This window comes from Oncorhynchus keta, unplaced genomic scaffold (assembly GCF_023373465.1).
Source record: "Oncorhynchus keta strain PuntledgeMale-10-30-2019 unplaced genomic scaffold, Oket_V2 Un_contig_1443_pilon_pilon, whole genome shotgun sequence".
In the NCBI taxonomy this organism is placed as follows: domain Eukaryota; kingdom Metazoa; phylum Chordata; class Actinopteri; order Salmoniformes; family Salmonidae; genus Oncorhynchus; species Oncorhynchus keta.
The window spans coordinates 93,855-117,806 of record NW_026278748.1 but is presented as its reverse complement, the minus strand read 5'-3'; the positions used below and the strand labels follow the sequence as shown (position 1 = coordinate 117,806).

At 47.7% G+C, this 23,952-nt stretch overlaps 2 long non-coding RNA genes and 1 pseudogene across 7 annotated transcripts; 1 reads left to right on the top strand and 2 right to left on the bottom strand.

Moving 5' to 3' along the window:
• Window positions 1–368: 368 nt before the first annotated feature.
• Window positions 369–9,096, bottom strand: LOC127918538 (uncharacterized). Its single transcript, XR_008100337.1, has 3 exons — window positions 8,912–9,096; window positions 2,709–2,752; window positions 369–412 (listed from the first exon to the last, which is right to left on the bottom strand). It is a non-coding gene; the product is annotated as an uncharacterized LOC127918538 (long non-coding RNA).
• Window positions 9,097–10,948: 1,852 nt separating this feature from the next.
• On the bottom strand, window positions 10,949–13,009 carry LOC118382812 (C2 calcium-dependent domain-containing protein 4C-like; annotated as a pseudogene).
• Window positions 13,010–19,224: 6,215 nt separating this feature from the next.
• Window positions 19,225–22,877, top strand: LOC127918540 (uncharacterized). Of its 6 annotated transcripts, none has more exons than XR_008100341.1 (8): window positions 19,225–19,599; window positions 19,652–19,757; window positions 20,012–20,223; window positions 20,277–20,382; window positions 20,436–20,498; window positions 20,605–21,711; window positions 21,890–21,955; window positions 22,158–22,295. It is a non-coding gene; the product is annotated as an uncharacterized LOC127918540 (long non-coding RNA). The 6 variants fall into 6 exon arrangements; XR_008100340.1 differs by having other exon boundaries at window positions 20,436–20,551; XR_008100343.1 differs by lacking the exon at window positions 20,436–20,498 and having other exon boundaries at window positions 20,065–20,223.
• The last annotated feature ends 1,075 nt before the right edge of the window (window positions 22,878–23,952 follow it).

The following is a 23,952-nucleotide window of genomic DNA, read 5'->3' as shown; positions in this document are numbered from 1 at the left end:
AGGATCAGACCCTCTGAACTAAGACCCAGGATCAGACCCTCTGAACTAAGACCCAGGATCAGACCCTCTGAACTAAGACCCAGAATCAGACCCTCTGAACTAAGACCCAGAATCAGACCCTCTGAACTATAAGACCCAGAATCAGACCCTCTGAACTAAGACCCAGGATCTACTGTAGCTACTGATTTGTTTCATGCTTCATAGATTGAATACTTGTCCTTTACCAGGACCACTGTCCCAGAGTTCTCCCAGAGTCTAATTAAGCACTACCAAGGCTGTGGACCTACGAATGATACTTGAGAAAACAACATGAAGAAGAGAAATAAGAGTGTTGTGTACTGTGGAGGGGGGGCTGCTGCCGGTACTCACCAATCTGACCAGCTTTCACTTTAAATGGAACATCCAGCTCACTCTGTAACAGAAATAACAGACCAGGATCAACATCAACATCATTAGACCGGTAGTAACATGCATGTCTTTTAAGATGAGTCACTTGAATGGAAGCTAAAGGAGACAATGGGAGATTATAGACGGACAGTCTGAGAGGAACGTGGGTCTCCTGGCAGAGCAGCAGACACTAACACTGTGTTCTAACTTCTACCACACCTCTACTGAACACTACAGCCCTGACCGCCAGGCTTCACCCTCCACTGAACACTACAGCCCTGACCACCAGGCTTCACCCTCCACCTCTACTGAACACTACCGCCCTGACCACCAGGCTTCACCCTCCACCTCTACTGAACACTACAGCCCTGACCACCAGGCTTCACCCTCCACCTCTACTGCCCTGACCACCAGGCTTCACCCTCCACCTCTACTGAACACTACCACCCTGACCACCAGGCTTCACCCTCCACTGAACACTACAGCCCTGACCACCAGGCTTCACCCTCCACCTCTACCGCCCCTGACCACCAGGCTTCACCCTCCACCTCTACTGAACACTACCACCCTGACCACCAGGCTTCACCCTCCACTGAACACTACAGCCCTGACCACCAGGCTTCACCCTCCACCTCTACTGAACACTACAGCCCTGACCACCAGGCTTCACCCTCCACCTCTACAGCCCTGACCACCAGGCTTCACCCTCCACCTCTACTGAACACTACCACCCTGACCACCAGGCTTCACCCTCCACTGAACACTACAGCCCTGACCACCAGGCTTCACCCTCCACCTCTACTGAACACTACCGCCCTGACCACCAGGCTTCACCCTCCACCTCTACTGAACACTACAGCCCTGACCACCAGGCTTCACCCTCCACCTCTACTGAACACTACAGCCCTGACCACCAGGCTTCCACCTCTGATTCACCACTACAGCCCTGACCACCATTCTCTGTGCAGAGTCTATAGTTGATATAATGATTACACGACTGTCTCCTTGATCGACATGTGAGTTGCTGTAGTGGAAAAGGTCAGGGATCAACATAATGTATCATTAATGTATGGAAAACAGGCAGGTATAGGCTACATCAATGATTCAGAACCTGACCCAGTCTACTACAGGCCTCTGTGAGGTGAGGACAATAGGGATAGATCAGAACCAGACCTAGTCTACTACAGGCCTCTGTGAGGTGAGGACAATAGGGATAGATCAGAACCAGACCCAGTCTACTACAGGCCTCTGTGAGGTGAGGACAATAGGGATAGATCAGAACCAGACCTAGTCTACTACAGGCCTCTGTGAGGTGAGGACAATAGGGATAGATCAGAACCTGACCCAGTCTACTACAGGCCTCTGTGAGGTGAGGACAATAGGGATGGATCAGAACCAGACCTAGTCTACTACAGGCCTCTGTGAGGTGAGGACAATAGGGATAGATCAGAACCAGACCTAGTCTACTACAGGCCTCTGTGAGGTGAGGACAATAGGGATAGATCAGAACCAGACCTAGTCTACTACAGGCCTCTGTGAGGTGAGGACAATAGGGATAGATCAGAACCTGACCCAGTCTACTACAGGCCTCTCTCTGTGAGGTGAGGACAATAGGGATGGATCAGAACCAGACCTAGTCTACTACAGGCCTCTGTGAGGTGAGGACAATAGGGATAGATCAGAACCAGACCTAGTCTACTACAGGCCTCTGTGAGGTGAGGGCAATAGGGATAGATCAGAACCAGACCTAGTCTACTACAGGCCTCTGTGAGGTGAGGACAATAGGGATAGATCAGAACCAGACCTAGTCTACTACAGGCCTCTGTGAGGTGAGGACAATAGGGATAGATCAGAACCAGACCTAGTCTACTACAGGCCTCTGTGAGGTGAGGACAATAGGGATAGATCAGAACCAGACCTAGTCTACTACAGGCCTCTGTGAGGTGAGGACAATAGGGATAGATCAGAACCAGACCTAGTCTACTACAGGCCTCTGTGAGGTGAGGACAATAGGGATAGATCAGAACCAGACCTAGTCTACTACAGGCCTCTGTGAGGTGAGGACAATAGGGATAGATCAGAACCAGACCTAGTCTACTACAGGCCTCTGTGAGGTGAGGACAATAGGGATAGATCAGAACCAGACCTAGTCTACTACAGGCCTCTGTGAGGTGAGGACAATAGGGATAGATCAGAACCAGACCCAGTCTACTACAGGCCTCTGTGAGGTGAGGACAATAGGGATGGACACCTGGAAAGTAAATACCATCTATTTAAAATGACAGGCTACACATGTTGATGACAAAGTAATGCAGACTTACCAAAGCATTTTCTTTCACTTTCAGGTTCTCCAGAACAACATTGCCTGGACAGAAGATGAGACAAAACACAGGTTAATAGTGATAATATAATGGTTTAGGAAGTCTGCATTTCTACGTGGTCCCGGGATAACACTAGTTACAGGAAGTCTAATGGTTGCAGGAAGTCTTTGGTGGGTGCGTATACACTAGTAACAGGAAGTCTGCTTGGTGGGTATACACTAGTTACAGGAAGTCTGCTTGATGTGTACACTAGTTACAGGAAGTCTGCTTGATGCGTACACTAGTTACAGGAAGTCTGCTTGATGCGTACACTAGTTACAGGAAGTCTGCTTGGTGCGTATACACTAGTTACAGGAAGTCTGCTTGACTTACAGCTAGCAGAGTAGATTCAGACAATTATCAACTGTGTGTGTCGACCTGGGTGTCAGGTTTCTTTCATCGGGCCACTACAAAAAGGTCAGTCATGGTGGTTATATAGCCTGGGCCTAACAGGAAGTAAACAACCATGCCTGGTGGTTATATAGTCTAGGCCTAACAGGAAGTTAAACAACCATGCCTGGTGGTTATATAGCCTAGGCCTAACAGGAAGTTAAACAACCATGCCTGGTGGTTATATAGCATAGGCCTAACAGGAAGTTAAACAACCATGCCTGGTGGTTATATAGCCTGGGCCTAACAGGTTAAACAACCATGCCTGGTGGTTATATAGCCTAGGCCTAACAGGAAGTTAAACAACCATGCCTGGTGGTTATATAGCCTGGGCCAAACAGGAAGTAAACAACCATGCCTGGTGGTTATATAGCCTGGGCCAAACAGGAAGTAAACAACCATGCCTGTTGGTTATATAGCCTAGGCCTAACAGGAAGTGAACAACCATGCCTGGTGGTTATATAGCCTAGGCCTAACAGGAAGTAAACAACCATGCCTGGTGGTTATATAGTCTAGGCCTAACAGGAAGTTAAACAACCATGCCTGGTGGTTATATAGCCTAGGCCTAACAGGAAGTTAAACAACCATGCCTGGTGGTTATATAGCATAGGCCTAACAGGAAGTTAAACAACCATGCCTGGTGGTTATATAGCCTGGGCCTAACAGGTTAAACAACCATGCCTGGTGGTTATATAGCGTAGGTCTAGATACATCACAGTGAGTTAGCGTAGGTCTAGATGCTACATCACAGTGAATTAGCGTTGGTCTAGATGTTACATCACAGTGAGTTAGCGTTGGTCTAGATGTTACATCACAGTGAGTTAGCGTAGGTCTAGATGTTACATCACAGTGAATTAGCGTAGGTCTAGATGTTACATCACAGTGAGTTAGCGTAGGTCTAGATACATCACAGTGAGTTAGCGTAGGTCTAGATGCTACATCACAGTGAATTAGCGTTGGTCTAGATGTTACATCACAGTGAGTTAGCGTTGGTCTAGATGTTACATCACAGTGAGTTAGCGTAGGTCTAGATGTTACATCACAGTGAATTAGCGTAGGTCTAGATGTTACATCACAGTGAGTTAGCGTAGGTCTAGATGCTACATCACAGTGAGTTAGCGTAGGTCTAGATGCTACATCACAGTGAATTAGCGTAGGTCTAGATGCTACATCACAGTGAATTAGCGTAGGTCTAGATGTTACATCACAGTGAGTTAGCGTAGGTCTAGATGCTACATCACAGTGAGTTAGCGTAGGTCTAGATGTTACATCACAGTGAGTTAGCGTAGGTCTAGATGTTACATCACAGTGAGTCTAGAGATGTTACATCACAGTGAGTTAGCAGATGTTAGCGTGAGTTAGTGTAGGTGATGTTACATCACAGTGAGTTAGCGTATCTAGATGTTACATCACAGTGAGTTAGCGTAGGTCTAGATGTTACATCACAGTGAGTTAGCGTAGGTCTAGATGTTACATCACAGTGAGTTAGCGTAGGTCTAGATGTTACATCACAGTGAGTTAGCGTTGGTCTAGATGTTACATCACAGTGAGTTAGCGTAGGTCTAGATGTTACATCACAGTGAGTTAGCGTAGGTCTAGATGTTACATCACAGTGAGTTAGCGTTGGTCTAGATGTTACATCACAGTGAGTTAGCGTAGGTCTAGATGTTACATCACAGTGAGTTAGCGTAGGTCTAGATGTTACATCACAGTGAGTTAGCGTAGGTCTAGATGTTACATCACAGTGAGTTAGCGTAGGTCTAGATGTTACATCACAGTGAGTTAGCGTAGGTCTAGATGTTACATCACAGTGAGTTAGCGTAGGTCTAGATGTTACATCACAGTGAGTTAGCGTAGGTCTAGATGTTACATCACAGTGAGTTAGCGTAGGTCTAGATGTTACATCACAGTGAGTTAGCGTAGGTCTAGATGTTACATCACAGTGAGTTAGCGTAGGTCTAGATGTTACATCACAGTGAGTTAGCGTTGGTCTAGATGCTACATCAGTGTCCAGTGTACAGAAACAACACGTCTGGTGAAACCGTGTTGTTGATCACCTCTGAAGGCAGTCACAGGACCGTAAGGTGATCTGGCTCCGACAGGTAACTTGCCTTGGGATCTTGGGAAAAATAAACCCAGGCCTAAAAGCAACCAAGCCTCCCATGTCAAGGCGTGACAAAAGCATTCATAGTGTTGTGAGGTAAAAGTGAGCTTGCTTTGAGATGGAACAGTCATGTGATCATAATCTCTTCAGAATATGTTGTTGGTAGACTCTGTACTCCTTCGCCCTCCCATTCACATATCTAGTGCTAGGCCTTTTTCCATCAATGATTGAATTAAACAACATCAATTTAAATTTAGTGTAGAGTTTAGATATTAACCTGGAGAAACACTACCGTGCTCAAAACAACGACCTTAGCTGACCTTTGGCCTTTTATCAAGGACCAAGGGGTAAACTAACCTCCGGTATGAAAAAAAAAAAAACAACGGCAGAAAGCCTAAACAGAAGACTTCCTTAGTGAAACAGACAGATCAACAGACCATACAGCCGGTTACAACCGACAGACCATACAGCCGGTTACAATCAACAGACCATACAGCCGGTTACAACCGACAGACCATACAGCCGGTTACAACCAACAGACCATACAGCCGGTTTCAACCAACAGACCATACAGCCGGTTACAACCGACAGACCATACAGCCGGTTACAACCAACAGACCATACAGCCGGTTCCAACCGACAGACCATACAGCCGGTTCCAACCAACAGACCATACAGCCGGTTACAACCGACAGACCATACAGCCGGTTCCAACCGACAGACCATACAGCCGGTTCCAACCGACAGACCATATAGCCAGTTACAAACGACAGACCATACAGCCGGTTACAACCGACAGACCATACAGCCGGTTACAACCAACAGACCATACAGCCGGTTACAACCAACAGACCAACGTTTAACCATGAAGCTCTGTATAGGGCCTAGTCGACGGTTGAGACACATAACTAGGCCAAACAGAGAATAAACAGTGACTAGTAAAGGAATCTGTTCGTTACTGTTTTGGTATTTGTAGTCGGGGTTTTCCCTGTATGAGCCTATAGTATAGCATTACAACAAAAGCAAAATGGTGCTGCCGGATATCTTTGGTCTTACTAGGACATATGACACTTATGCAAATGAGATACAATGGCTGTTATCTGGGCTTCAACGTTCCAAAGATATCGGCTAGGCTCGTACTGTGGTCTACCCATGACAAAAAATAAGAGTCCTGTCTAGCGAAAGGAATCATAGATTCCCGACTACCGTATTAATCCGACTACCGTATTAATCCGACTACCGTATTAATCCGACTACCGTATTAATCCGACTACCGTATTAATCCGACTACCGTATTAATCCGACTACCGTATTAATCCGACTACCGTATGAATCCGACTACCGTATGAATCCGACTACCGTATTAATCCGACTACCGTATTAATCCGACTACCGTATTAATCCGACTACCGTATTAATCCGACTACCGTATTAATCCGACTACCGTATTAATCCGACTACCGTATTAATCCGACTACCGTATTAATCCAACTACCGTATTAATCAAACTACCGTATTAATCCGACTACCGTATTAATCCGACTACCGTATTAATCCAACTACCGTATTAATCCGACTACCGTATTAATCCAACTACAGTATTGATCCAACTACCGTATTAATCCTGGCGTCAGGTTTGGTGTGCAAACATGGGGGACAAAGATCCTACCCTCCTACCTCGTCCACCACCTCTCAACGCTCAGACGACGGGAGAGTATGACAGGTACGGCTGAAGGCCCCAACAGTCACAATGGTTTCTGCAGGTATTATAGTGACGGTGGGTGTGGGACGGTGTTGCCCTACCTAGAGACTTACCGCAGTATCCTGAACTTCCTTCATAGCAAACATTGCAGTGACAACTCAAAACGTCAAGTACTTTCTTCGTGTCAGTTTGCCAGGATCAACATGTTGATTGTTACAGGCCTCCTCTTTCACCAGCTGTATGTGTGACTAAATATTTAGACTTCACATTATAATGTATACCCTACTAGCTAGGTATATACTATCTAGCTTTGCAACTAACTTGTGGCTTATCCTGGGCACAGTCTGTTTCCGCTCTCTTGCCAACTCCTTATCGAATGGTTATGCCATTGGCTTGACAATTATAGAGCATACAAATATCTGTGATCTATAGTAAAGTATAGATCAGGGTCCAGGCTAGTAAAGTCTAGATCAGGGCCCAGGCTAGTAAAGTCTAGATCAGCACCCAGGCTAGTAAAGTCTAGATCAGGGCCCAGGCTAGTAAAGTATAGATCAGGGCCCAGGCTAGTAAAGTCTAGATCAGCACCCAGGCTAGTAAAGTCTAGATCAGGGCCCAGGCTAGTAAAGTATAGATCAGGGCCCAGGATAGTAAAGTATAGATCAGGGCCCAGGCTAGTAAGGTATAGCTCTGTGACCAGGCTAGTAAAGTATAGATCTGGGACCAGGCTAGTAAAGTAAAGATCAGGGCCCAGGCTGGTAAAGTATAGATCTGTGACCAGGCTAGTAAAGTATAGATCTGTGACCAGGCTAGTAAAGTCTAGATCTGTGCCCAGGCTAGTAAAGTATAGATCTGTGACCAGGCTAGTAAAGTACAGATCTGTGACCAGGCTAGTAAAGTACAGATCTGGGCCCAGGCTAGTAAAGTACAGATCTGGGCCCAGGCTAGTAAAGTACAGATCTGGGCCCAGGCTAGTAAAGTCTAGATCTGTGCCCAGGCTAGTAAAGTACAGATCTGGGCCCAGGCTAGTAAAGTACAGATCTGGGCCCAGGCTAGTAAAGTACAGATCTGGGCCCAGGCTAGTAAAGTACAGATCTGGGCCCAGGCCAGTAAAGTCTAGATCTGGGCCCAGGCTAGTAAAGTCTAGATCTGGGCCCAGGCTAGTAAAGTCTAGATCTGGGCCCAGGCTAGTAAAGTCTAGATCTGGGCCCAGGCTAGTAAAGTATAGATCAGGGCCCAGGCTAGTAAAGTATAGATCAGGGCCCAGGCTAGTAAAGTATAGATCAGGGCCCAGGCTAGTAAAGTATAGATCAGGGCCCAGTCTAGTAAGGTCTAGATCTGGTACCAGGCTAGTAAAGTATAGCATATGGCTAATAGAAAAGTTGCCACTTCACTCAAGAGATCCACACTGAGAGAAAGGCATCAACTGGAAACTGGTTGATGCCTTAGTTCCTGACCAGATCATACCGTCTTGATTTACCAGTCCGCCCAGTCCTGTATGCATTACATTGTTGGGAAGACAGATTAGTTAGACATTAGACTACACTGTGTCCAGCAGGAAACAACTGGGATTAATGCATGTTTGTTTATGTCTATGTTTGCATGTTGTACCCCCCCCATATAATAATAGATTACTAATAAATGTAGACTAAACCTGACAAAACATAAGGTTGTTGGTGTATGACAGCCCATTTATGCAATGCCAGATCAAAGTAAATATGTTAGCTGTGTGTCCCCAGTCAGTGACTTTCTAGACTGACAACCAAGGCTCCTACAACATCTCGATATCATTACAGGTCATGTTTACAAAACATTTTTTTTCTTTTTTTTCTCGTTATCATCATATCCCCAAAGACTGGTTATAGCTAGTTAGCTAGTTAGCATTAGGGCTCGTTTGTTTTTTAATTAAAATGCTGATAGCTAACCTAGCCGCATTAGCATTCCAACCTCCTCTGTGCGTTTTCACCTCACCTCCCCAAATGCCAATCTTCAACTGGGACTTGTCGAGGTTTTCCACATAGTCTCCGATGAACCTGTTCAGCAGATCACTGACCATAGATTCAAACACCATTGTTGAACTTCGTGGCTGGCACTTTTACGACCCTTGTTGATGCGGGTAAAATAGCCGAGATTATCCCGTGATCTCCTTCTGCTGTGTGGACGAACCTCTTTCCGTAGATGACAAGAGCTTAATATGAAAGTGATTCGCTCTGCGATCGACTAGTCATCTCGGTAATCGACTAGTCACCTCGGTAATCGACTAGTAATGCCTGTAATACTGTGACAGCCAGTGGTGTCAAATGATGTAGAAACTGTATAAGCAAATAACACAAGTAGGATCATGCTAAAAAAAAAATGATTGTGGCCAGAATTAAATCATTGAATGACATTTAAACACGAGGGAATGTAAGTCCTTTGGAACATATCGATTAACTATATTTGGTAGTGTCATCTTTGACAAGGTTATTAACCATTTTGTGTTTAGCCTTCTCATCATAGGGCAACGTAATTGTAATGTATTTGTTAAATAAAAGCTTTTCCAATTAATTAAATGTATATTATAAAACGTAATGCTCTTAAAGATGATTTACTATAGGGTTTCAAGCAGGTCCAATTCATTCTTCTTTTTCCTTTAAATACATTTTCCCCATTCATGTTGTCATGTATTTCAATGGTTTAAAATTAGGAAAATATTATAATTATTTGTGCGTTGTATGGAGAGGGGAAAAACAAATTATGTCGCTGCACATTCCTACATTGCTGGCGCCTGACAGATCGTACAACGTCTGGATAGGTATTTTACTCATCAGCAAACCACATCACATGTCCTGGCAATCTGTCAGTCGACGAGACACAGTCGATGACGTAGCAGGCAGCCAGTGGTTGACGCGTCAACGTCTGAGAAAGGTATCAAATAAAATAAGCAACCTCTTCAAAGATCAAACGTCCGCCCAACATTGTATTGTTTCCATGTATGGACCAAATCTAAATCATGAATTCAATTTCTAAATCCTTCCTTGTGTCCGATGTAGGCTGTTGTGTAGACGGTTGCAGCTGTTGAAATAGACCAGTGGAGGCTGCTGAGGGGAGGACGGCTCATAAACGTCTGGAACGGAGCAAATGGAATGACACCAAACACATGGAAACCATGGAAACCATGGAAACCATGAAACCAAACACGGATTCCACTCCGCACCACTGATTCCGCTCCAGCCATTACCACGAGCCCGTCCTCCCCAATTAAGGTACCACCAACCTCCTGTGAAATAAACTGTCTCTGAATACAGGCACACTTTAGTAGGACAAGACTCAAAATAACCAGAATGTTTTTTTGTTTTTTTTACGTTGATTTAATAAATATGTAGCAGTATAACACAATCAGCAGGTAGTCTAGTGGTTAGAGTGGAGGGGTGGCAGGGTAGCCTAGTGGTTAGAGTGGAGGGGCGGCAGGGTAGACTAGTGGTTAGAGTGGAGGGACTGGCAGGGTAGCCTAGTGGTTAGAGTGGAGGGGCGGCAGGGGTAGACTAGTGGTTAGAGTGGAGGGGCGGACTAGTAACCAGCAGGTAGACTAGCGGTTAGAGTGATGGACTAGTAACCAGGGTAGACTAGTGGTTAGAGTGTTGGACTAGTAACCAGGGGTAGCCTAGTGGTTAGAGTGGGACTAGTAACCAGCAGGTAGACTAGTGGTTAGAGTGTTGGAGGTAACCAGCAGGGTAGTCTAGTGGTTAGAGTGTTGGACTAGTAACCAGCAGGTAGTCTAGTGGTTAGAGTAACCAGCAGGTAGTCTAGTGGTTAGAGTGTTGGACTAGTAACCAAGGTAGACTAGTGGTTAGAGTGTTGGACTAGTAACCATCAGGTAGTCTAGTGGTTAGAGTGGAGGGCTAGTAACCCGGGTAGCCTAGTGGTTAGAGTGTTGGACTAGTAACCAGCAGTAGCCTAGTGGTTAGAGTGTTGGACTAGTAACCAGGGGTAGCCTAGTGGTTAGAGTGGGAGGGGCCAGCAGGTAGCCTAGTGGTTAGAGCGTTGGACTAGTAACTGAAAGGTTGCAAGTTCAAACCCCTGAGCTGACAAGGTACAAATCTGTTGTTCTGCCCCTGAACAGGCAGTTAACCCACTGTTCCTAGGCTATCTTTGAAAGTAAGAATTTGTTCTTTAACTGACTTGCCTAGTTTAAAAAAATAAATAAAAAGCAAATAAACCATTTCTACATAGATAATAAACTTTTCAGCAAAATCTCACAGTCTCCCAAAATATAGTCCCTTTTCATGGAGGACATTTTGTTGACAACTTTGAACCGCAGCGACCGACAGCAGATATCTTCCTGTGAGATACCATAGAAGAAGAAATCCTCGTTGAAGAGGGGGTTCCTGCTTCTCTTAATCACCGCGCTGCGTTGCTTCTGAATCTTCCCCGGTAACAGACAGATACTCATGCTGCAGTTGATGCTCTTAAGATCCACAGCGATAGCATACAGTCCCTCAGCACTGATCAACCTCACTCTGAGTCTCTGGTTGTCTAGGCAGTATTCTGCTGAGAGCCGTAGTGCCCCCTCTCTACCTACAGGAGCTAGACTCTCCTTCATGACCCTCTCTCTGTGGAGGACCAGGTCTATGGGGAAGATGGCAGGGGAGCCAGGGTGAAGGCACCGGGAAGGGGTTCTACTAATCCAGCATCAGAGGCTCTCCGGATGATATTGGGGCTGTTGTCCGTGGAGCTGCCTTCATCCGTGGACAGAGAGTTGTTTCTGGAGAGCACAGCTTTTCTCATAGTGCGGGACAGCAGTCTGTCGTGGCTCAGGACTTTGAGCAGGGAGGACTTGGGAGGCGGCCTGGCCAGGAGAGGGGAGCTGAAGGGGAAGACTCGGCGGAGGAGGTGGTGTCACTGTCCAGGGTGCTCTGTCTCTGGAGAGCCACCAGCCTGGAGCCTCCCGGAGACAGCCTGCCGGAGGTCAGCTTGGTGAGGCTGAAGGAGGATGACTGGGAGTGGGGTAGAGATGAGGTTCTGGAGGAGTAGGTTTTGGAGCGGCCGCGAGGCCCGGGAGAGCCAGCGATCAGGGGGAGGGGGCAGGCGTTGGGATGACTGTGGAACAGAGACTCTTTCCTCCGGGTGTGGGGGCTCTCCAGGAGGGTACAGAAACCGTAGCAGGTCTGGGCCTTGGCCAGGTGGGGCAGGGAGAGAGCTGCTTGGCTCTGGGGGTCGGCGTTGGTCCTCTCCTCATCACTGAAGCCCTGGTCGTATGGAGTCTCATCCACGCTCTCTATCTGGATGAGGGTTGGATGAGTGTTGATGAAGGGTTCTCTCACTGCTACCTCCCTCGCCGGGCTGCTGCCCTTCTCAGGTGAAAAGGACACCTTTCCAACAGGGCTAGTTTTACTCCAGTCCACCGTCTTTAGCTCCTGCTGTGGCGAGATCATTGGTGGGATGCAGAACTCTGGGATTGTATTCGGAGTGATGATGTTAGGACACAGAGAGATCGTTTTCATTCCGTTCTCCCGAGGTGTTCTTTCTCCCAACGTGACGTCTGAGATGCGGAGGCTGTACTCCGCTATTGGCAACAGAAGGTTGTTTTTGGCCACTGAAACACGGATCTGTTCAGCGACCCACATTACATGAGCGTTTGTCAGGATCACAGCTCTGGAGAAAGACAAGGAAGAACATTAACAGTAAGGACAGATCACAGGCAACTTTTTCAAAACCAAAAAACACAAGCAACAAAGTCTACAATTGTTTCAAAACCAATAACTGCAAAGCCAATTCTCCCTCATCATGTAATATATGAATTAAATTCAGTTCCTTTTTTCAATTCAATGAATTGAAATAACAATCCCTGTATCCTGGTACACTGATAGTTGACCACAGAAGGTTTTTTTTACTGTAAAGGAAATGATCTTGAATGTAAGAGCACATTCAAGCCTGATCCATTGACTCCCTGCGGTTATAGTCACCTGTTGCACTATCGGTGTCAGTCTACTTACAGAGAGTGTCGGGCTCAGTGCCCCTCCTGTAGGATCCTCCTGTAGGATCCTCCTGTAGTATCTTCCTGTAGTATCTTCCTGTAGGATCCTCCTGTAGTAATCTTCCTGTAGTATCTTCCTGTAGGATCCTCCTGTAGGATCCTCCTGTAGGATCCTCCTGTAGTATCCTCCTGTAGTATCTTCCTCCTGTAGGATCCTCCTGTAGTATCTTCCTGTAGGATCCTCCTGTAGTATCCTCCTGTAGTATCTTCCTGTAGTATCCTCCTGTAGTATCTTCCTGTAGGATCCTCCTGTAGTATCCTCCTGTTGTATCCAGTGTGTGTGATGCTATAGGAGACGGCCAAGCAGGTTAAATAGGGCTGTGGATCTGGGCAGCGGTCACTGCTGTTAAGAAGATCCTCCCTCTCTGTCCTGGTCATCCCTTCACAGACAGGCCAGCCCAGCAGGCTGTTCACATGGAAACACACAGCAACCACTCTCTGGTCATCCCTTCACAGACAGGCCAGCCCAGCAGGCTGTTCACATGGAAACACACGACAACCACTCTCTGGTCATCCCTTCACAGACAGGCCAGCCCAGCAGGCTGTTCACATGGAAACACACAGCAACCACTCTCTGGTCATCCCTTCACAGACAGGCCAGCCCAGCAGGCTGTTCACATGGAAACACACAGCAACCACTCTCTGGTCATCCCTTCACAGACAGGCCAGCCCAGCAGGCTGTTCACATGGAAACACACAGCAACCACTCTCTGGTCATCCCTTCACAGACAGGCCAGCCCAGCAGGCTGTTCACATGGAAACACACAGCAACCACTCTCTGGTCATCCCTTCACAGACAGGCCAGCCCAGCAGGCTGTTCACATGGAAACACACAGCAACCACTCTCTGGTCATCACAGACAGGCCAGCCAGCAGGCTGTTCTCATGGAAACACACAGCAACCACTCTCTGGTCATCCCTTCACAGACAGGCCAGCCCAGCAGGCTGTTCACATGGAAACACACAGCAACCACTCTCTGGTCATCCCTTCACAGACAGGCCAGCCCAGCAGGCTGTTCACATGGAAACACACAGCAACCACTCTCTGGTCATCCCTTCACAGACAGGCCAGCCCAGCAGGCTGTTCACATGGAAACACACAGCAACCACTCACACCCTTCACAGACAGGCCAACCCAGCAGGCTGTTCAGATGGACTGGTCATCCCTTCACAGACAGGCCAGCCCAGCAGGCTGTTCAGATCCCTTCACAGACAGGCCAGACCAGCAGGCTGTTCAGAAACACCACAGAACCACATCCCTTCAGACACAGAAACACCACAGAACCACATCAGACAGGCCAGCCCAGCTGGCTGTTCACATGGAAACACACAGAGACCACAGCATCCCTTCAGACCAGAAACACACAGCAACCACATCCCTTCACAGACAGGCCACCCAGCAGGCCAGGAAACACAGCAACCACTCTCTGGTCATCCCTTCACAGAGACCCAGCAGGCCAGGACACACAGCAACCACACCACAGACAGAGCCCACAGCTGTTCAGACCAGCAACCACACCACAGAGGCCACCACAGCCAGACCAGACACCACAGACACCAGCCCAGCAGGCTGTTCACATGGAAACACACAGAGGTCATCCACAGACCAGAGCCTGTTCACATGACACACAGCACAGGTCAGACCACAGCAGACCAGACCACATCCCTTCACAGAGACCCAGCAGGCTGTTACAGAAACACACAGCCAGATCCACAGACAGAGACCACAGCCAGACCAGACACACCCTTCACAGAGACCACAGGCTGTTCAGAAACCAGACAACACCCTTCACAGACAGGCCAGCCCACAGTTCAGATGGAAACACACAGCACCACTCCTGGTCAGAGACCACAGCCAGACCAGAAACACACCACAGATCCCTTCACAGACAGGCAGCCCAGACCATGAAACACACAGAAACCACTCTCTGACCCTTCACAGACAGGCCAGCCCAGCAGGCTGTTCCAAACACACCACAGAGATCCCTTCACAGACAGGCCAGCCAGCAGGCTGTTCATGGAAACACACAGCAACCATCTCTGGTCATCCACAGACAGGCCACCCAGCAGGCCAGACCAGACACACCACAGAGACCACAGGCTGTTCAGACCAGACACACCACAGAGACCACAGCCCAGAGGCTGTTCAGGAAACACACCAACCAGGTCATCCCTTCACAGACCACAGCCAGACCAGACACACCACAGAGACCACAGCAGACCAGACACACCACAGAGGCCACCACAGGCTGTTCAGACCAGACACACTCACAGAGACCACAGGCCAGACCAGACACATCCCTTCACAGACAGGCCACCACAGAGACCAGCACACTCTCTGGTCACCAGACCCACAGGCTGTTCACATGGAAACACAGACACACTCACAGAGACCAGCAGCCAGACCAGACACACCACAGAGGCCACCACAGGCCAGACCAGACACACCACAGACAGACCACAGCAACCACTCTCTGGTCATCCAGACCAGAGCAGGCACATGGAAACACAGAGACCACAGCCAGACCAGACACACCACAGAGACCACAGCACAGGGACCACAGGACCAGACAGACACCACAGAGACCACAGCCAGACCAGACACACCACAGAGACCACAGTCAGACCAGACACACCACCGAGACCACAGCCAGACCAGACACACCACAGAGACATCACAGAGACCACAGCCAGACCAGACACACCACAGAGACCACAGCCAGACCAGACACACCACAGAGACATCACAGAGACCAGACCAGACACACCACAGAGACCACAGCCAGACCAGACACACCACAGAGACATCACAGAGACCAGACCAGACACACCACAGAGACCACAGCCAGACCAGACACACCACAGAGACCACAGTCAGACCAGACACACCACAGAGACCACAGCCAGACCAGACAGAGACCACAGCCAGACCAGACAGAGACCACAGAGACCAGCCAGACCAGACACACCACAGAGACCACAGCCAGACCAGACACACCACAGAGACCACAGCCAGACCAGACACACCACAGAGACCACAGTCAGACCAGACACACACCACAGAGACCACAGCCAGACCAGACACACCAGAGACAGAGACCACAGCCAGACCAGACACACCACAGAGACCACAGCCAGACCAGACACACCACAGAGACCACAGCCAGACCAGACACACCACAGAGACCACAGCCAGACCAGACACACCACATCACAGAGACCACAGTCAGACCAGACACACCACAGAGACCACAGCCAGACCAGACACACCACAGAGACATCAGAGACACAGCAGACCAGACACACCACAGAGACCACAGCCAGACCAGACACACCACAGAGACACAGCCAGACCAGACACACCAGAGACATCACAGAGACCACAGTTTGACCAGACACACCACAGAGACCACAGCCAGACCAGACACACCACAGAGACCACAGTCAGACCAGCACAACACAGAGACCACAGCCAGACCAGACACACCACAGAGACCACAGCCAGACCAGACACACCCACAGAGACCACAGCCAGACCAGACACACCACAGAGACCACAGCCAGACCAGACACACCACAGAGACCACAGAGACCAGACCACACAGAGACCAGAGCCAGACCAGACACACCACAGAGACATCACAGAGACCAGAGACCAGACACACCACATCACAGAGACCACAGTCAGACCAGACACACCACAGAGACATCACAGAGACCACAGTCAGACCAGACACACCACAGAGACCACAGCCAGACCAGACACACCACAGAGACCACAGTCAGACCAGACACCCACAGAGACATCACAGAGACCACAGTCAGACCAGACACACCACAGAGACCACAGTCAGACCAGACACACCACAGAGACCACAGTCAGACCAGACACAACACAGAGACCACAGCCAGACCAGACACACCACAGAGACCACAGTCAGACCAGACACACCACAGAGACATCAGAGACCACAGTCAGACCAGACACACCATAGAGACCACAGTCAGACCAGACACAACACAGAGACCACAGCCAGACCAGACACACCACAGAGACCACAGTGACCAGACACACCACAGAGACATCACAGAGACCACAGTCAGACCAGACACACCACAGAGACCACAGTCAGACCAGACACACCACAGAGACCTGTCAGACCAGACACACCATAGAGACCACAGTCAGACCAGACAGAGACCACAGCCAGACCAGACACACCACAGAGACCACAGTCAGACCAGACACACCACAGAGACATCACAGAGACCACAGCCAGACCAGACACACCACAGAGACCACAGCCAGACCAGACACACCACAGAGACATCACAGAGACCACAGCCAGACCAGACACACCACAGAGACATCACAGAGACCACAGTCAGACCAGACACACCACAGAGACATCACAGAGACCAGTCAGACCAGACACACCACAGAGACCACAGCCAGACCAGACACACCACAGAGACCACAGTCAGACAGACACACCACAGAGACATCACAGAGACCACAGGACCAGACAGAGACCACAGTCAGACCAGACACACCACCACAGTCAGACCAGACACACACAGAGACCAGAGACCAGACACACCACAGAGACCACAGTCAGACCAGACACACCACAGAGACATCACCACAGTCAGACCAGACACACCATAGAGACCACAGTCAGACCAGACACAACACAGAGACCACAGCCAGACCAGACACACCACAGAGACCACAGCCAGACCAGACACACCACAGAGACATCACAGAGACCACAGTCAGACCAGACACACCACAGAGACAACACAGAGACCACAGCCAGACCAGACACACCACAGAGACCACAGTCAGACCAGACACATCACAGAGACATCACAGAGACCACAGTCAGACCAGACACACCACAGAGACCACAGCCAGACCAGACACACCACAGAGACCACAGCCAGACCAGACACACCACAGAGACCACAGCCAGACCAGACACACCACAGACACACCACAGAGACCACAGTCAGACCAGACACACCACAGAGACCACAGCCAGACCAGACACACCACAGAGACCACAGTCAGACCAGACACACCACAGAGACCACAGCCAGACCAGACACACCACAGAGACCACAGACACACCACAGAGACCAGCCAGACCAGACACACCACAGAGACCACAGCCAGACCAGACACACCACAGAGACCACAGCCAGACCAGACACACCACAGAGACCACAGCCAGACCAGACACACCACAGAGACATCACAGAGACCAGTCAGACCAGACACACCACAGAGACCACAGTCAGACCAGACACACCACAGAGACCACAGTCAGACCAGACACACCATAGAGACCACAGTCAGACCAGACACAACACAGAGACCACAGCCAGACCAGACACACCACAGAGACCACAGTCCAGACCAGACACACCACAGAGACATCACAGAGACCAGAGACCAGACACACCACAGAGACCACAGCCAGACCAGACACACCACAGAGACATCACAGAGACCACAGTCAGACCAGACACACCACAGAGACCACAGCCAGACCAGACACACCACAGAGACATCACAGAGACCACAGCCAGACCAGACACACCACAGAGACCACAGCCAGACCAGACACACCACAGAGACCACAGTCAGACCAGACACACCACAGAGACCACAGAGACCAGACCAGACACACCACAGAGACCACAGTCAGACCAGACACAGACCACAGAGACCACAGCCAGACCAGACACACCACAGAGAACACAGTCAGACCAGACACACCACATCACAGAGACCACAGTCAGACCAGACACACCATAGAGACCACAGAGACCAGACACAACACAGAGACCACAGAGACCAGACACACCACAGAGACCACAGTCAGACCAGACACACCATAGAGACATCACAGAGACCACAGTCAGACCAGACACACCACAGAGACCACAGCCAGACCAGACACACCACAGAGACCACAGTCAGACCAGACACACCACAGAGACATCACAGAGACCACAGCCAGACCAGACACACCACAGAGACCACAGCCAGACCAGACACACCACAGAGACCACAGCCAGACCAGACACACCACAGAGACCACAGTCAGACCAGACACACCACAGAGACCACAGCCAGACCAGACACACCACAGAGACCACAGTCAGACCAGACACACCACAGAGACCACAGCCAGACCAGACACACCACAGAGACCACAGTCAGACCAGACACACCACAGAGACCACAGCCAGACCAGACACACATCACAGAGACCACAGCCAGACCAGACACACCACAGAGACCACAGCCAGACCAGACACACCATAGAGACATCACAGAGACCACAGCCAGACCAGACACACCACAGAGACATCACAGAGACCACAGTCAGACCAGACACACCACCGAGACACCACCGTTGACGTTTTGAAATGTGTAGGGAGGGTGACCACAACAATGTGTGTGTAAAGTAGAGGTTAAGAACCACATGAACGTGATACGGATCTGTCCAGGGGGTGTAAAGTAGAGGTTAAGAACCACATGAACGTGATACGGATCTGTCCAGGGGGTGTAAAGTAGAGGTTAAGAACCACATGAACGTGATACGGATCTGTCCAGGGGGTGTAAAGTAGAGGTTAAGAACCACATGAACGTGATACGGATCTGTCCAGGGGTGTAAAGTAGAGGTTAAGAACCACATGAACGTGATACGGATCTGTCCAGGGGGTGTAAAGTAGAGGTTAAGAACCACATGAACGTGATACGGATCTGTCCAGGGGGTGTAAAGTAGAGGTTAAGAACCACATGAATGTGATACGGATCTGTCCAGGGGGTGTAAAGTAGAGGTTAAGAACCACATGAACGTGATACAGATCTGTCCAGGGGAGTGGGACGGGTGTAAAGTAGAGGTTAAGAACCACATGAACGTGATACGGATCTGTCCAGGGGTGTAAAGTAGAGGTTAAGAACCACATGAACGTGATACGGTCCAGGGGTCTAGAGGTTAAGAACCACATGAACGTCCTGTCCAGGGGTGTAAAGTAGAGGTTAAGAACCACATGAACGTGATACGGATCTGTCCAGGGGGTGTAAAGTAGAGGTTAAGAACCACATGAACGTGATACGGATCTGTCCAGGGGGTGTAAAGTAGAGGTTAAGAACCACATGAACGTGATACGGATCTGTCCAGGGGGTGTAAAGTAGAGGTTAAGAACCACATGAACGTGATACGGATCTGTCCAGGGGGTGTAAAGTAGAGGTTAAGAACCACATGAACGTGATATGGATCTGTCCAGGGGGTGTAAAGTAGAGGTTAAGAACCACATGAACGTGATACGGATCTGTCCAGGGGGTGTAAAGTAGAGGTTAAGAACCACATGAACGTGATACGGATCTGTCCAGGGGGTGTAAAGTAGAGGTTAAGAACCACATGAACGTGATATGGATCTGTCCAGGGGGTGTAAAGTAGAGGTTAAGAACCACATGAATGTGATACGGATCTGTCCAGGGGAGTGGGACGGGTGTAAAGTAGAGGTTAAGAACCACATGAATGTGATACGGATCTGTCCAGGGGGTGTAAAGTAGAGGTTAAGAACCACATGATTGTGATACGGATCTGTCCAGGGGGTGTAAAGTAGAGGTTAAGAACCACATGAACGTGATACGGATCTGTCCAGGGGGTGTAAAGTAGAGGTTAAGAACCACATGAATGTGATACGGATCTGTCCAGGGGGTGTAAAGTAGAGGTTAAGAACCACATGAATGTGATACGGATCTGTCCAGGGGTGCTGGACGGGAACGTAATGGTGCTGTTAAATACGGATCCGTAGCCTCGGGCCAATAGTTAAAGACTAGATATAGAAAGATCTGTTTTGATTTTGACAATTCATTTCTGATGGCAGAATTCTGGACAATATTTCTGTCATAGAAAGCCTATTAAATCTCTAGACAGGGGAAATGTCATTAACCCTCATAGTTCCAGAATGGTTGGATAATGGCAGCCATTTTGGTCAGGGAGAAATCCTGACCAGTCTAATTGTAATGAATGGCATTAGATACAGAGGCGGTGCATGTCCTGCTTTTACTCAAGGAGGAGAATAAAAGTAAGGCATGTGATATATCAGAAACTGTGTAATAGAAATAATGTCATATAATTAGAAATCGTTTATATACCGTTTTTTTTTGTTGTTGGTATAAATAGCCTCTAAAATATGTAAACAGACCATAAATGTCTCAATGTTTGTTCTCTTGGAAAGCTGTGAGGGTTACAATATGATAAAATATTCGTACTGGTTGCTTTTACAAGTTGTCTAAGTGCAATCGTCACATTATTTCAGCCGGTGCATGGCTGTGGAATGTCTGCATTCTATGTAAGGAATGTCGGCATATTGACAGTTATCTTTATAAAGTTAATAGAATCATCCCAACTTAAAACTGGGTCATGGCTAGAAGAGATCCAGCTTTTGTCAAATTAAAGTCAGATTAGTCTTTTTTGGTATCAGGGTTAGGAGAATTTAGGATGCAGGTTAGGAGAATTAACGTATCAGGGTTAGGAGAATTTAGGCTGCAGGTTAGGATAATTAACGTATCAGGTTAGGAGAATTAACGTATCAGGTTAGGAGAATTAACGTATCAGGTTAGGAGAATTAACGTATCAGGTTAGGAGAATTAACGTATCAGGTTAGGAGAATTAATGTATCAGGTTAGGAGAATTAACGTAGCAGGGTTAGGAGAATTAACGTATCAGGTTAGGAGAATTAACGTATCAGGTTTAGGAGAATTAACGTATCAGGTTAGGAGAATTTAGGCTGCAGGTTAGGAGAATTAACGTAGCAGGTTAGGAGAATTAACGTATCAGGTTAGGAGAATTAACGTATCAGGGTTAGGAGAATTAACGTATCAGGTTAGGAGAATTTAGGCTGCAGGTTAGGAGAATTAACGTAGCAGGTTAGGAGAATTAACGTATCAGGTTAGGAGAATTAACGTATCAGGTTAGGAGAATTAACATATCAGGGTTAGGAGAATTAACGTATCAGGGTTAGGAGAATTAACGTATCAGGTTAGGAGAATTAACGTATCAGGTTCGGAGAATTAACGTATCAGGTTAGGAGAATTAACGTATCAGGTTAGGGAGAATTAACGTAGCAGGTTAGGAGAATTAACGTATCAGGGTTAGGAGAATTTAGGCTGCAGGTTAGGAGAATTTAGGCTGCAGGTTAGGAGAATTAACGTATCAGGGTTAGGAGAATTAACGTATCAGGTTAGGAGAATTAACGTATCAGGGTTAGGAGAATTTAGGCTGCAGGTTAGGAGAATTTAGGCTGCAGGTTAGGAGAATTAACGTATCAGGTTAGGAGAATTAACGTATCAGGTTAGGAGAATTAACGTATCAGGGTTAGGAGAATTTAGGCTGCAGGTTAGGAGAATTTAGGCTGCAGGTTAGGAGAATTAACGTATCAGGGTTAGGAGAATTAACGTAGCAGGTTAGGAGAATTAACGTATCAGGTTAGGAGAATTAACGTATCAGGTTAGGAGAATTAACGTATCAGGGTTAGGAGAATTAACGTATCAGGTTAGGAGAATTTAGGCTGCAGGTTAGGAGAATTAACGTATCAGGGTTAGGAGAATTAACGTATCAGGTTAGGAGAATTAACGTATCAGGTTAGGAGAATTTAGGCTGCAGGTTAGGAGAATTAACGTATCAGGGTTAGGAGAATTAACGTATCAGGTTAGGAGAATTAACGTATCAGGTTAGGAGAATTAACGTAGCAGGTTAGGAGAATTAACGTATCAGGTTAGGAGAATTAACGTATCAGGTTAGGAGAATTAACGTATCAGGTTAGGAGAATTAACGTATCAGGTTAGGAGAATTAACGTATCAGGTTAGGAGAATTAACGTATCAGGTTAGGAGAATTAACGTAGCAGGTTAGGAGAATTAACGTAGGGTTAGGAGAATTAACGTATCAGGTTAGGAGAATTAACGTATCAGGTTAGGAGAATTAACGTGCAGGTTAGGAGAATTAACGTATCAGGTTAGGAGAATTAACGTATCAGGTTAGGAGAATTAACGTAGCAGGTTAGGAGAATTAACGTATCAGGTTAGGAGAATTAACGTAGCAGGTTAGGAGAATTAACGTATCAGGTTAGGAGAATTAACGTATCAGGTTAGGAGAATTTAGGTTAGGAGAATTAACGTATCAGGTTAGGAGAATTAACGTAGCAGGTTAGGAGAATTAACGTATCAGGTTAGGAGAATTAACGTATCAGGTTAGGAGAATTAACGTATCAGGGTTAGGAGAATTAACGTATCAGGGTTAGGAGAATTAACGTATCAGGTTAGGAGAATTAACGTATCAGGTTAGGAGAATTAACGTATCAGGTTAGGAGAATTAACGTATCAGGTTAGGAGAATTAACGTATCAGGGTTAGGAGAATTAACGTAGCAGGTTAGGAGAATTAACGTATCAGGTTAGGAGAATTAACGTATCAGGTTAGGAGAATTAACGTATCAGGGTTAGGAGAATTAACGTATCAGGTTAGGAGAATTAACGTATCAGGTTAGGAGAATTAACGTATCAGGTTAGGAGAATTAACGTATCAGGTTAGGAGAATTAACGTATCAGGGTTAGGAGAATTAACGTATCAGGTTAGGAGAATTAACGTATCAGGTTAGGAGAATTAACGTATCAGGTTAGGAGAATTAACGTATCAGGTTAGGAGAATTAACGTATCAGGTTAGGAGAATTAACGTATCAGGTTAGGAGAATTAATGTATCAGGTTAGGAGAATTTAGGCTGCAGGTTAGGAGAATTAACGTATCAGGTTAGGAGAATTTAGGCTGCAGGTTAGGAGAATTAACGTATCAGGGTTAGGAGAATTTAGGCTGCAGGTTAGGAGAATTAACGTATCAGGTTAGGAGAATTAACGTATCAGGTTAGGAGAATTAACGTATCAGGTTAGGAGAATTAACGTATCAGGTTAGGAGAA